This window comes from Dromiciops gliroides, chromosome 1, assembly GCF_019393635.1.
Source record: "Dromiciops gliroides isolate mDroGli1 chromosome 1, mDroGli1.pri, whole genome shotgun sequence".
NCBI classification, from domain to species: Eukaryota; Metazoa; Chordata; class Mammalia; order Microbiotheria; family Microbiotheriidae; genus Dromiciops; species Dromiciops gliroides.
In genome coordinates this window covers 397,003,373-397,019,627 of record NC_057861.1, presented here as the reverse complement: position 1 = coordinate 397,019,627, position 16,255 = coordinate 397,003,373, and the positions used below count along the sequence as shown (strand labels likewise).

Below are 16,255 nucleotides of genomic sequence, written 5' to 3'. Positions count from 1 at the left end.
GTTGTTTTTGTTTAGTTTGGGGTTTTGTTTTGTTTTGTTTTTTAGTGAGGCAATTAGGGTTAAGTGACTTACCCAGGGTCACACAGCTAGTAAGTGTTAAGTGTCTGAGGCTGGATTTGAACTCAGATACTCCTGACTCCAGGGCCGGTGCTCTATCCACTGCGCCACCTAGCTGCCCCCATTCCAATATTTCTAACCCTACTTAGCATCTAGCCCCCAACTATCTATCTTGTCTACTAGAATAATATGGGAACTTTTGTCAAATACAATGCTAAAATGTGCATAAATTGTTTCAGCATCATTCCCCGATCAACCAATCTAGCAATCTTCTGTCAAAATAGGAAAATAGGCTAGTCTGGCAGGATATGTTTTTGAAAAGCCATGGTCACTTCTTGGTTTTCAAATTCTTCACTTAAAAAATCCTTTTAATATTGCATTCTACAATTTTCTGAGGAATTGAAGATCAGCTCCCTGATTCATAGTTTGCAGGTGACTCTTTACTGTTTTTGAAAATTGAATCATTGAATCCCTTGTCCTACAAAACCTCCTCCCTTCTCCATGAAATTTCTATCTTTGAAAGTATTTTTTCCAACTACAAGTAAAAACAATTTGTAATATTCACTTTTTAAAAACATTTTGAGTTCCAGATTCTCTCCCTCCGTTTGTCTGCCCCCTCCTCTGAGAAGGCAAGCAATTTGATATTGGTTATATATATTCAGTCATAGGGACAGCTAGGTGGCACAGTGGATAAAGCACTGGCCCTGGATTCAAGAGGACCTGAGTTCAAAATCGGCCTCAGACACTTATTATCTGTATGACCCTAGGCAAGTCACTTAACCCTCATTGCCCTGCCAAAAACAAAACCAAAAAACCTCACAGATTTATTATATACATATATATATATGCAGTCATGAAAACCATATTTCCATATTAGTCATGTTGTAAAGGAAAACAGAAAAAAATCCTTTCCCATCTTCTTTTCCAATGTAAAAGCTCTTTCACATCCATTTTATATGAGATAATTTATCCCATTCTATATCTCCCTTTCCCCTTCTCCCAGTGCATCCCTTTTTCTCACCCCTTAATTTAATTTAATTTAATTTTGGATATCATCCCTCATAGTCAACTCACACCCATGCCCTTTGTCTATGTATAGATCTTCTAACTGCCCTAATAATGGCAAAGTTCTTCACATTTTTTTCAATAAGGCATTTCACATTTTCTTCTATTTTTTCATTTTTTGATTGTTTTATTATTTCTTGATGTCTCATGAAGTCATCAGCTTCCAGTTACCAGTTCTTTTCTTCAGTAAATTTTTGTACATTTTTCCCCATTTGGCTTTTTTAAGGAGTTCTCTTTAATTGATTTTTGTTCCTCTTTTACCATTTGGCCTATTCTGTTTTTTAAGATGATATTTTAAAAGTATTTTTTGTGCCTCCTTTACAAAGCTGTTGACTATCTCTCCATGAACTTTCAAAGAGCCCTGAAAGTGGCTCAATAATTACATTTGCCAGTTATTTCATTAGCCTAAGATTTAGGTAATCTCAACCTGATGACATCTGATAACTTGAATTCATAAGAGGCAGCTAGCTACTAATGATTTTCCTTTCCATGAGTATTAAGTCCTTATAAGTAATTTTTATTCTGTTTTGTTCAGTCCAAAAATCATGCTCTTTGACAGAGAGAACATAAGCCACATAAGAACTGAATGAATTCTTCTTCTCTCCATTGTCAAGTGTCATTGTTCCATTCTCCTGATTTTATTCCTTTTTTTTTTTTTTTTGGACCATGCTCTTTCCCCTGATATAGCTCAAATAAAACTTTTTTTTTTTATGGCTTTTAAGTTGCCTAGCCAGCCTCAACTATTATAGAGCTTAAGCTATGTGACCCTGGGCAAGTCCTTTAACTGTTCTAGACTTGGTTTTTTCACATGTCCAATAGGGATAATAGCAGTTTACTGATAGAGTTACCATGAGTACCAAATAAGATAACATGTAGTGTTTTGCCACTATCAAAGAAAACCTCAAATTGCTATATAAATACTAGTTGATATTATTATTATAAATGTATCTTGGGGCAGCTAGATGGCGCAGTGGATAGAGTACCGGCCCTGGAGTCAGGAGTACCTGAGTTCAAATCCGGCCTCAGACACTTAGCACTTACTAGCTGTGTGACCCTGGGCAAGTCACTTAACCCCAATTGCCTCACTAAAAAAAAAAAAAGTGTATCTTGCAATATTTTATAAACCACATCATGTTTTTATATTCACTCTATCTTGTTCCATCTTCTGTGAATTTCATTTTAAAATCTAAATTAGGTTAATAATTTCCCTGTGTAGACACTTTGGTCTCTTTAACAATTTCCATTGTTGCTTATCAGAATTGTTTCTCTTTTTGTCTTCTACATTTCATTTTTGGGGGTTTCTCATTTCCATTGGATTGACTTCCTCTACAAAATTTTAGTCTATGGGATCTTATATTCCCTTCTCTGAATTGTTTGAAATATTTTCTGGGGGCAGCTAGGTAGCACAATGGCCCTGGGGTCAGGAAGAACTGAGTTCAAATGTGGCATCAGACACTTGGTAGCTATGTGGCCTTAGACAAATAATTTAATGCTGATTGCCCCCCAAAAAAAAGAAAAAGAAAGAAATATGTTCTTCTAAAATCTAGCCTACTTCCCCCTCCTCTTTTGCAGATTCTAAAGGGGAGTAACCATTCCTCTCTCCCTATCACAGAGTTTATATAATTTCCACCCCCAACACCCAAATCAGGTCTAAATATAATCCCCCCTCTTTTTGGTTCCTTGATCTTGTAAAAGATTAAATTACCACTAAGATTAAATTATCATTAAGGGAACTTGAGAAATTATTAGATGTTCTACAACATGACTAATGTGGAAATAAGTTTAATATGATTGTACATATATAACCCATATCAGATTGCTTGCTGCCTTTGTGAGGGAGGAGGGAAGAGAGGAAGGGAGAAAAACATTTGGAACTCAAAATCTTTTACAAATGAATGTTGAAAACTATCTTTACATGTAACTGAAAAAAATAAAATAATATTAAGATAAGAATTCTCACTGATATATACCTGATAAGGGGTCATTGGACTTTGGTTCAAAGAGCTCTCATTTTGAGGAACCCACTACTATCGAATGCAGCCCATTTAATTTTTGCATTGCATCCTGGGTCATCACCAATCACCTTGACTTTTGTCTTGTCACTGGATTGCAATGAGTGGAGGAGAGAGTGTGGATAATGACTTTGCACAGCTCTGCCTCACTTGAGTCAAGACATGTCATTGATGTCATTGGTCCTCTGCAAGAATGCAGAACAAATTACAACAGTTCCAATTGCGAGGAAGTTTTTCATTTACATCAAGCCTAAATTTGATTTTTTTTCAACTTCTACTGATTGCTACTGGTTCTATCCTCTGGGCCAAACAAAATATATGCCCCTTCAGATATTTGAAAGCATGTATTAGGATCTAAGTGTTCTCTTATCCGGGCTACACATTCCAAGTTCCTCCAACCTATGCTAATATGGTATGAATTCAAGGCTTTACACCATTCCTGGTTGCTCAAATCTAGCAAGCTCTAGCTTATCAATGTCCTTCCTACAACATGAAGCCCAGAACTGATACTTCCAAAGTGTCAGGGCAGAGCAAAATACAGCAATTTACCTCCTTCCTTTGTCCTAGAAGCTATGGTTTTCTATACGCATCCTTAGATCACATTAGCTTTCTCAATTGCCATACCCACACCAAATATTCATGTGGGGCTTGGAATCCACTAAATTTCCAAGTTATTTTTCAAATGGAGTGCAATGAAGAGAGCTCTGAATATGGAATCAGGAAAGATCTGAGTTCAAATCCAGTCTCACTTACTAGCTGTGTGAGCAAGCACTTAAACTTCTATTTGACTCAATTTCCTGAACAGAAAAGTGGGGATTATAATAGCACCTGCCTCCCAGAATTGTTGTGAGGATCAACTGAGATAATATTTGTAAAGCACTTGGCACAATACCTGGCACATAGTAGATACTATATAAAATACTAGCTATTATTCATTCATTCATTCAATTATTATTATTATTATTATTGTTGTTATTATCATCATCTAGCCATACTTCCCCCATTTTGTGCATATAAAGTTAATGTTTGGAACACAAGTATTAGACTTTATATTTACCCCCACTGAATGTCATATTATTCAGTCCCACCCAGAGATCTAACCTGTCAAAATCTCTTTGAACTCCGACCCTGTCTTCCAGTGTGAAAGCCATCCCTCCAAGTTTTTAGTCAGCCTCAAATGCAACAGGCATGCCCTCTGTGACTTCATCCAGCTCAATTATAAGAATGTCAAACAGCACAGGAACAGGTGGGGATTCTGGAGGCACTCCACTAGAGACATGTTTCCAAGTTGGCTCCAAACCATTTTGTTTGTTTTTCTCTTCGTCTAATCTCATTTTTAAAGTTTCTTCTTATTTTTTTCCTTTAAAATAATCATAAAAGACAGACATACGAGGTCTCTGCAGTTTATACTGCCAGCATTAATCTGATCCCAGGTTCCTCCCTTTCTCTCCCCTCCCACTGCAGACTCAAATCACCAGGTCCAGCCTCTCTATTCTTTTGCCCCTTTCATAATCGGTCCTTGGCAGTTTTAAAGCAATGCTCTCTATATTCCTCATGGAAGTATCATTTGCACCTGCATGAAACACCAGGAATGGGTAGTCATCAGGTTGACAAGTCTTAGGAGGTTTTCCATCACATCCTAGGTACATGCCAAAGGAAGAGAACAGACCTCTCTCTAATAATTTTGTTTTTGTTGTTGTTGTTGTTTGTTGTCTTTTGGTGAGGCGATTGGGATTAAGTGACTTGCCCAGGGTCACACGGCTAGTAAACCTCAAGTGTCTGAGGCAGGATTTAAACTCTAGTGCTCCTGACTCCAGGGCCCTTGCTCTATCTGATGCACCACCTAGCTGCCCCCTATCTCTCTCTAATCATTTTCATGCAAACAAGATGCAACCTGTGTCCTGTCCCCCCCCCCCCCCCGCCCCCAACAAGGTGTCACCCTCCATTCACCACTGCTCTTCTCTTGCTCTGACCCTTATGGTGTGGCCCCTTACCTTGAGGGCACTTTTAGACCTACATCATGATTCTCTGGTGGATAAGCATCTGCTTCCAGCTCAGAAGCTCTGACTCCTACTCCCACTGTGAAGAGCTTCCAGTTCATTACTTAGCTCTTTAGAGCCAGAAGGCCTCCCTTTATTGCTCCTTGGTGTCCTATTCTTCCACACACCAATCTCCTAGTGCTTTGCATAATTCTCATCTGCTCCTCCGGGTTATTTTTATTCTCTTTTTTTTTCTACATTGAAACTTTTCTTCCATTTTCTTTAACTTGGTAACCTAAAAAGGAGTATTCCTCTTGGATCGCCTTTACTTTCTGGGAAGGAAACTGGCCTTTGCTTTGAGTATTACCTGAAAATTACTGTGCTGTGAGCATTTTGCCTCTATTCAGGTACTGCAGTATAAGCCAGTAGAAAGTAAGCTTCCTACTATTAACTCTTAACACAATTGATTATATCAATAATAAAAGTTTTAAAATAATATGATTATATCAATAGATACAGAAAAAGCTTTTGAAAAAGTACAACACTCATTTCTATTAAAAACATTTGAACTATAGGTATAAATGGATTTTTCCTTAAATTGATAAAAAAAATTACTTACCATCAGCAAACCTTATTTGTAATGGGGATAAGCTAGAAGCTTTCTTAGTAAGATCAGATATGAAACAAGGATGTCCACTGTCACCAAAATTATTCAATATTGTATTGGAAATCATAGCAATAGCAATGAGAGGGAAAAATAAAAGGAATCAGAATAGGGAATGAAATAATAAAACTATCTCTTTTTGTAGATATGTTCATATACATGGAAAATCCCAGACTCAACCGAAAAGTCGGTTGAAACAATAATTTTAGCAAAGTAGCAGAATATAAAGTAAATTCACACAAATCATTGGCATTACCATATATCACAAAGAAAACCCTGCAAGAAGAGATAGTTAAAGATCCATGTTTAAAATAACTCTAGACAGCTTAAAATACATGGGAATATACTTATCAAAACAAACCCAAGAACTAGATAACAAAATTATTAAAAAAATTATACAAATACAATCGGATTTAAATAATTAGAGAATATTAATTTTTCATGGGTAGACAGGGTCAATGTAATAAAAATGAGAATTTTATCTAAACTAATTTATATATTCAATGACATCCCAATTAAATTGCCAAAAAAAATTTTACTGAATTTTTTTAAAAAGCAATAACAAAATTCATTTGGAAGAAAAGTCAAGAATATCAAAGGAACTAATAAAAATGTAAAGAAAGGAGGTTTAAAAGTACTGGATCTTAAACTATATTATAAGTCACTAATTATCAAAACTATCTGGTACTGGCTAAGAAATAAAAAGAAAGATAAGTGGAACAGAATAAACCTACAATTTACTGCAGCAAATAAATATATCAACCTTGTACTTGACGAGTGCAAAGACTTAAGTTTTGGAAATAAGAATTCATTATTTGGTAAAAATTTCTGGGAAAACTGGAAAGTAGTCTGGTAAAAATTGGGCATAGCCCAATATCTTAAACCATTTACCAAGATCAAAATGGACACATGACCTAGATTTAAAGGTATTACAAGAAAATTTGAAGAACATGGAATATATTACCTATCAGACTTATTGGAAAGGCAAAAAAATTATGAATAAACAAGATATAGAGAGCAGTGTAAGGTATAAAATGGGTAATTTCAATTACACTAAATTCAAAAGCTTTTGAGCTTTGAATGTAGTCAAGATAAGAAGGAAGGCAGAAAAATTGGGGCGGGGTTTACATACAGATTCTCAGATAAAGGTCTCATATCTCAAATATATAAAGAACGTTGTCAAATCTATTAGAATGTGGATCATTCTCCAACTGATAGATGGTCAAAGAATGTGAACACACAGTTTTCCAACGAAGAAATTAAAATAATTTATAGTCATGTGAAAAAAATGTTCTAAATCATTATTGATTAGAGAGATGCAAATTACAACAACCTTGAGATATCATTTTAGACCCATCAGATTGCCTAAAGTGATTGAAGGGGAAAGCAACAGATGTTGTAGGGAATATGGAAAAATTGGTACACTAATACACTGTTGTTAAGAGTGTGAATTCATGGGGCAGCTAGGTGGCGCAGTGGATAGAGCACCAGCCCGGGAGTCAGGAGGACCTGAGTTCAAATCCAGCCTCAGACACTTAACACTTACTAGCTGTGTGACTCTGGGCAAGTCACTTAACCCCAATTGCCTCACAAAAAAACAAACAAGAACAACAACAAAAAAGACTGTGAATTAATGAGAGCAATCTGGAATAATGTCCAAAAAGTTATTAAAGTGCGTATATGCTTTGACCCAGCAATACCACTAGTAGAGCTGTTCCCCAAGATGAATAGGGAAAAAGGAAAAGACTTATATGTTCTCAAATACTTATAGCAACTCTCTTTGTGGTGGCAAAGAACTGGAAATTGAGGGCATGGATGCCCCTCAATTGGGAAATGGATGAACAAGTTGTAGTATATGATTGTGATGGAATGCTACCATGCTGTAAGAAATTATAAGCTCAATGATCTCTGAAAAACATGGATAGACATACATGAAATAATTAAGAGCTAAATGAGCAAAACCAAGTACATTGTGTACAGTAACAACAAATTGGGGGGGGGGGAGCAATTGGGGTTAAGTGACTTGCCCAAGGTCACACAGCTAGTAAGTGTTAAGTGTCTGAGGTCAGATTTGAACTCAGGTCCTCCTGAATCCAGAGCCAGTGCTCTATCCACTAAGCCACCCAGCTGCTCCACCAAAATTGTTTTAAGAACAACTGTCAGCAACTAAGTCATTTTAACTATTATAAATACCCAAATTAGCTACAGAAGACATATGAAGGAAGACACTATCTGCATCCAGAAAAAAATTGCTAAACAGAAGTATGTATAGAATTGTTTTACATACACACACACACATATTTGTGCCTAATGGTAACCACCTTGGGGAAGGAGGTGAAAAAAGTTACATGATAATTTTATTATATATTTAAAAGGAATAGAGCCTTTCCACGCCACCCAGAAGAGGGATCCATACGGCGTCGTATTCGGTTTCCGTCGTAATTTTAAAGGGAAACTGCCACAATGTCCGGAGCCCTGGATGTCTTGCAGATGAAGAAAGAGGATGTCCTCAAATTCCTCGCTGCAGGAACCCATTTGGGTGGCACTAATTTGGACTTCCAGATGGAACAGTATATCTACAAAAGGAAGAGTGATGGCATCTACATCATTAATTTGAAGAGAACTTGGGAAAAGCTTCTGCTCGCCGCTCGTGCCATTGTTGCCATTGAAAACCCTGCTGATGTTAGTGTTATCTCATCCAGGAACACTGGCCAGCGAGCTGTTCTGAAATTTGCTGCTGCCACTGGCGCTACACCTATTGCTGGACGTTTCACCCCGGGCACCTTCACTAACCAGATTCAGGTATCTTTCCGGGAACCTCGTCTCTTGGTGGTCACTGATCCTCGGGCAGATCACCAGCCTCTGACTGAAGCATCATATGTTAACCTCCCAACCACTGCACTGCGCAACACAGATTCTCCACTTCGCTATGTGGATATTGCCATTCCATGCAACAACAAGGGAGCTCACTCTGTGGGGTCTGATGTGGGGGATGCTGGCCCGTGAAGTCCTACGCATGCGTGGTACCATCTCCCGTGAACACCCGTAGGAAGTGATGCCTGATCTTTACTTCTACAGGGATCCAGAGGAGATTGAGAAGGAAGAGCAGGCCGCAACTGAGAAGGCAGTGACAAAGGAGGAATTTCAGGGTGAATGGACTGCCCCTGCTCCAGAATTCACTGCTGCTCAACCAGAGGTGGCTGATCGGTCTGAGGGAGTGCAGGTGTCATCTGTGCCCATTCAGCAGTTCCCTACTGAAGACTGGAGTGCTCAGCCTGCTACCAAGGACTGGTCTGCAGCTCCTACTGCTCAGGCCACTGAGTGGGTAGGGGCTACCACAGAGTGGTCCTAAATTTTATCCCAGGTGCTCTAATAGAGAAGGAAAAGATTCTTGAAGAAAAATAAATCTTGATTTCTAAAAAAAAAAAAAAAGGAATAGCAAGTTGTACATAATAGATTGACAGTTTTGTATACAGTCATCTTTTATTATACTATGCTTTGGAAATGCTTCTTTTATTTCTTAAGTTCAGAATAAAGTAATAAAGTAAAATAATAAAGTAATAAAATAAAATAATAAAGTAAAATATTTTTAAAAAGAGAAATCAAGCTTCCTAAGGGCAGGGACTATCTTTCATTTTAAAATTTGTTTCCTTAGCTCCAACCACAGGGAATCACATGCAATTGGCGCTAAATAAATATTTCTTCAATAGAATTGCAAAATTCTCCTGGCATTCCAAAGTTAGCATGAATTAGATTCTCAATCTTTTCCTGTTCCACTGCTCTCACTAGGCAAAGCAGCTACCAAAGCAGAAGTGTTCCAGGATTTTATAAAGAAATTGACTGTCCATGGCTATCTTTAGGAGCAAACCATTATTTGCAAAATATACAAATACATAAAAATGCAAATCACTTCACTCAGAATATAAAGCAACCCTTTTATATTATAGCTCACCAAACTTTCCACTTTCTTCCATTGAAAGACTGCCTTCATGCCCCCCATCTTACCTTTTGCATGTAACTTTTCTTGACCTGAAATTAATTTGATAATCCCTCCTTGACTCCAATCCATCACCCTCATCTACCCTAATCCCTGACATTTCTAGATTATGCTTCTCTAGAATTATTCTGCATACTATACAAAAAATATTATTACTGGTGTTTGTTCATAATATTAGTGGGGAATTCAGCATCAATTGTGATGAGCTGTGTGATCCTGAGCCATTCATCTAAACTGACAGCCTCAGTTTATTAATCTGTAAAATAAAGTTAATAACTGCATGACCAACACAAGGATTTTATGAGGCGCAAATGAAATTATATATATATATATATATAAACATTTTGTAAGCTACAAGCACCATGTAAATGTGAATTATAATATATAATTCCATTTAATTTATTCTAAGAGACTTTCTGAATTCTATTTCCCCAGAAGCTTTGGAGCCAAATATGGTAGTATTCTGGAATGGAGCTCTGAAAGGGGATGCTGGAAAGAACAAGAGGGAAGAAAGAGTCAGTGGCTACTGGATGACTATGTCCCATGTCCCATCCTGTCAGGATGTGAAAATTATTTATAACCACCCTCTACTTCTTGCTATTGTCCATATGATTGGTAAATGCAGCAACCATCTCACTTCCACACTATGCATGACTAGGGCCTCTAGCAACATCCTAGGATACTCATTCTTCTATGTGAGAAAGCTATAGCTAAAAGTATGGGCAATAGAGACCCAGATGTGAAGGGAAGATAACTACAAAAGAAGAAGGTTTCTTTATCTCAGCCTATAGACATTGGAGGGAATTTGACTTTATGCTATTGCCACCAATATTTTTTCTCTTGTCTCTTTTATTTTATTATTTTCATTTTCTCTTATTTTTGGTTCCAAATTCTCTCCCTCCCTTCTCCCCTATCCCACCCATTCAGAAGATAAAAACAAAGTCCATTGAAGTATGTATTTTCATGCAAAATAAATTCTTCTAATAGCCATGTCAAAAAAAATGGAAAGAAAGGGGGGAAATGCTTCAATCTGAATTCTAAACCCAACTGGAGGTAAAAAGAACATTTATCATTAGTCATTTGGAATTGTAGCTGGTCATTCTGTTGTTCAAAGTTCCTAAGTCTTCCAGAGCTGTCTTTACGATATTGCTATTAGATAAATTGCTCCACTGGATCTGCTCATTTCACTTTGTATCAGTTCATACAGGTCTTCCAAGGATTTCTGAAACCATCTCCATCATTTCTTACAACAAAATAGTATTCCATCACATTCATATACCATAACTTTTTCAGCCATTCCCTCATTGAAAGGCATCTCTTTAGTTTCCATTTCTTTGGTAGGGCAGAAAAAGTTTATTGCCACTGATATTAAAAGCCAATGATTGGGGCAGCTAGGTGGCGCAGTGGATAAAACACCGGCCCTGGATTCAGGAGTTCCTGAGTTCAAATCCAGCCTCAGACACTTGACACTTACTAGCTGTGTGACCCTGGGCAAGTCACTTAACCCCCATTGCCCTGCAAAAAAAAAGCCAATGATTAACAAGAAACATTAAGACAAAGTCAAAAGACCTTAAAAAAGTAAAAGAAATGACCAATCATGAGGACTAATGATGAAACATACTACACACCTCCTGATAGAGAGGTGAAGAATGTGGAGTACATAATAAGATAATATTTTGGGGACATGACCAATGCAGAAATTTCTTGACTGCATATTTGGAAAAGTGGTTTTGTTTTTCTTTTGTTCTCAATGTGGAGGTGGGGAAGTAGATTTTTGCTGATTGAAAATATGTGTATATATAAATATGTAAATATGCACACACATATACACATATAGATGTTGTAGAAGTTGCAGAAGCAACTACTAGGAAACCTCTACATTTGGGAGTCAGAGAAGTAAGAAGTAGGACATATGGGTGGAATGTTCCTTAGGAAAGTGATTTGATTTGCTGTATTTTATACATATTGTCATGGTTTTTTCCTAATCTAGTTAAACTATCTTGCTTTTGATTATAGTAAGAAGTCTAAGTCACACTTAACAATGTCTAGACAGAAAAGGTGAGAGTCTAAGAGAAGTCTCAAAAATATTGGATCCCCAAGTATACTCTCAATGAGTAATGGAGGGAAGGAGAGATGGCCTGAAGTTTTATTACATTATTGTTTTATCATTTTACTGTTATGGTTATACCTATTTTGTAGAGATGTTTCGCATATATCAATATTTTCTGTATTTACATTTTAAACTACTACAGAGCAAGAACGGTTTCCATTTATTTTATTGAATTCAGTCCACAATACACATAATAAGAAAGATTTAAAAAACAAAACAAAACAAAGTTTTTGTTTTTTATTTCCTTTACCTAAACTGACTTGCAGAAGGAAGGACGTTTTCTCTCCTCTTGTCCTCTTCTGGAAATGTCCTTGCTCCATGCCTATGTAGCCAGGGTCTCATTGACTAATACCTAGTGTTTCTCTGTCTATGATAGAAGATAGGAAACTAATCAGATGCTCCTAAGTGAGAATCCACCACTCCCTATAAAACCTATGACCCTTTCTTGCCTCAACAAGATGTTTTATTGTAAGGTAACGGGGCCCAAGCCCTTTTTCAACTTGGAAGAGCCAAGAGACCTGGAGAGTCCAGGTGTATCGAGTTGAAGGGTAGATTGTCTCAAGTTCCCCTTGACATGGCTTGAAATTTCCTGCCAACTCCCTGACTATACCCTCTCCTTGTTTCCCTTCCCCAATATTTCTCCCCTGGAATGCATTCCTTCAAGTCTTAAACCTTCCCTTGTGTGAATCAGAGCATGAAATAATGAAGATGGGTTGATTTAAGCATTATTGGCTTATCTCTTTTTTTTTAATTTTCTAAGTTCTCAAACAGCTGAATCAAATTGGGAAAATGGTAACCAAATCAAATGTTTTGGACGATGTTGCTAGTAGTGACCAATTTATCAATAATAATAATAATATAATGTGATACATAATAATGATAACATGCTTTATACCTAAAATGTTTTATGTGATAATAATACTTATCATAACATAGTCTTCCAAGTCTTTAAGGCACTTCTTATGGTCTCATTTGCTCCACACAATATCCCCATGGTGTGTGAAATGTAAACATTATTATTCCAGTTTTATAAATGAGTAAACTGAGGCTGACAGAGTCTCTCAAAACACATGATAGGAGCCTTTGTATTTAATTTTCTGAGGGAGAAGTTTAGAAACCCAAAGCCAAGAAACACACACATACACACAGATACACACATGCCCCTCTTTTATATTAAATCAATCCTTTGCCTCAAAACCAACCTTCCAGAGTCTCTACAGATGGCAGAAGGTTTGGTAAATACAATAACATCATTAACATTGTCACCTTTGCAGACAAAGGGTAGAAGTGGGCATGCTCCTGAAATGCCCAACACATGGAGTTCCTTATTGACAGATGAGTGAACACTTTATGGCACATTGCATGGAAAACAACTGAATAAACACCATTCATTATCATCACCATTAATCAATTTCTAGGGATTCCCTTTATTATAAATTGGGAAGAATAGGAAAGCCACCTGGTCAGAAGACTGGAGTCAAAAGACTTCAGGCTATTAGCATACTGATGTTGGCATAATCCACAATTTCCCATTCACTCCTTTAGAGCTCACTTGGAGAAACAGGAGGATGACAGAATGGAATTCTGTGGTTCACCATGACTAAGGACCCTAAGGGAAAACAAGTCCAAATGCTTCCTACCAGGTTCTCTTTGGCTAACAGTTGTTATACATTGTATACACAAGTTCAAACCTACTCAAATAAACTCCTATTTCTACTATCAATGGCAAGGGATCTTAATGGACAGTGAACCAGTTTTCTCTCTTTTTCTTTTCATGGAAATTATTATTTATGGGAGGCATTGTCAGTGAGTTAGAAGAGAAAATCTAGATTACTGTGTTTCAAGGAGAGGAAAGAAAGAACAAGTCACCACAGTATTCTAGGAATTTAATTTACTTGAGTGATACCATCACCTAACTTGGTTACTATTTCTTTTGCAGCCAAATTGTATTTTCAAATTACATTTCCGTTTCCATTTTCATCACTAAAGTAATTTTATTTGCATGGACTCTCTGTTTTCCATTACCAGTACTTGATTATAATATTAAGTTTGAGTGTTTGGGAGATAATATGTTGTATATCTGGGGCACTGTTTATTTCACCCCAAATTTCCAGAAAATGGACATTCTAGGTCAGTAGCTAATTGTACTAATACTAGTGCTGTTAGAAGGCATTACTAGTATTTGAAAATTATACAGATAAGCAATTCTTTCTTTTTTCCTATGGAGGGGACAAGAGAAGGTGATCTGTAGAGTCTGATTCTGGATGAGCAGCAGTGGATCAGAAATGGATGAATGACCCCAACCTTATACAAGTGCCATTCTGTTCCTGTTTATTGACTAAAATTGTGCATGCCTCCCAGTGAAGGGGAGTGGGACAGGAAATTATAGAGCCAATTCTTCCTTTGTATTTACTGAATCCTTCACGTGCAGGCGCGCACGCGCACAAACACACACACACACACACACACACACACACACATCCTAACCTAGCATTTTTCACCCACACCTTTTTAACCCCTACTTAGCTCATATAAATCCTGATTATAACTAATAAATGATCACAAAACTTTCTTTTTAGATTTTTAAATCAAAAATTCTAATGACCATGACAAATTTCATTTTTTAATCCCCAGATATTTGGTTCATATTCATTCTAGCTCAAGTAAGTATATTTAGCAAATTGGACTAAATTATATCTAAGATCCTTTTCAAAATGACACAATAGAACGAGTGTTGGTTTTTATCAAAGGACCTGGGTTCAATACTGGTTCTCCTGCTTCCTTACCTATGGGATCTTTAGCTAGTTATATCAGCTCTCAGAGCCTCATCTGTAAAATCAGAGGTTTGGATTACCTGACATCTGAGGTCCTTTACAGCGTAAAATCTACGATTCTAAGAGTTCTTAGGTTTTATGGTTCTAATGTAATTTTCTTTTTTTTTTTTTTTTAGTGAGGCAATTGGGGTTGAGTGACTTGCTCAGGGTCACACAGCTAGTTAAGTATTAAGTGTCTGAGGCTGAATTTGAACTCAGGTACTCCTGACTCCAGGGCCGGTGCTCTATCCACTGCGCCATCTAGCTGCCCCTCTAATGTAATTTTCAACTGTTGCCCTCTTTTCTTTTTTTCCTACTGCTTCTTTCTGCTACTTTGTCAACCTTCTTTAAAAACATACACATAGCTAGGTGGCATAGTGGATAGAGCACCGGCCCTGGAGTCAGGAGGACCTGAGTTCAAATCTGACCTCAGACACTTAATAGTAGCTGTGCGACCTTAGGCAAGTCACTTAACCCCAATTGCCTCACTAAAAAAACAAACAAACAAACAAAAACATACACATGTGGGGTCAGCTAGGTGGCACAGTGGATAAAGCACCTTTCCCTGGATTCAGGAGGACCTGAGTTCAAATCTGGCCTCAGACACTTGACACTTACTAGCTTTGGGACCCTAGGCAAGTCACTTAACCCTCATTGCCCCGCCCCCAAGAAACCACACAACATACACATGTAAAATTTAATAATCATGAAAAGTGAATAAACATAAAAAGCAAGGAATATGCATGTATGTAAAACCATTGGCATCTAATAAGGTAGAAACAAATTAACAAACAACAAAAAAAAGTTTGTGTCCCTCCCTCCCTTCCTTTCTTCCTTTTTTCCTTATTCCTTCCTTCCTTCCTTCCTTCTTATTGTCACCTACAGAATTAGTTCTATTGTTTTAGATTTGTGTCACTTCATGTCAATCATTTTTTATTAGAACCCAAGATTTTACCTCCCCTGAAGCTATGATGGAGATAGCCTAGGACCCTGACCCCAAGCGTCTTGGGATAGTAATACACTCTACACAATTGTTCCTTATCCAACCCAGCCCTGTCACCATCACTGAGGGGAGAAATCACTGTGGAGAAGGGGCCCATCATTCTCTCAACCACAAGCAGTAACTTTTGGCAAACTGAAATAATTCCAAGAACCCTGGGAGTAGCAGCATCCCCACCCCACCTTTCTTCAGTCCACTGGTCCAGCCACGCTCTCACAACTATCAAGCTGGGAAGCAACTCCCAAAGATATGTGGCCTGGCAATTGCTTCTACAGGTCCTGTAGCCACAGTTACTGAGACTCAGAAGACAAAGTTCTCAACAAAGACTTTGACTTTAAAGATATTTCCATCTATTTTGGTGCTGCACCCTGAGGAAAAATGGGCCTTTCTATCTGACAAGTAGATCAAATTCTCTATATGTGTTGTTTCTCCCATGAAAATGTGAGTCCCCTGTGTTATTTTTCTATTTGTATTCCCAACACTTAGAACAGTTGTTTGCATATAGTAAGCACTTAATACATGCTTTTTCATTTCTCTTTTTCTTTCCTTTCCTCCCTC

At 37.4% G+C, this 16,255-nt stretch overlaps 1 pseudogene; it reads left to right on the top strand.

The window, feature by feature from the left end:
- Positions 1–8,240: 8,240 nt before the first annotated feature.
- On the top strand, positions 8,241–9,129 carry LOC122735462 (annotated as a pseudogene).
- The last annotated feature ends 7,126 nt before the right edge of the window (positions 9,130–16,255 follow it).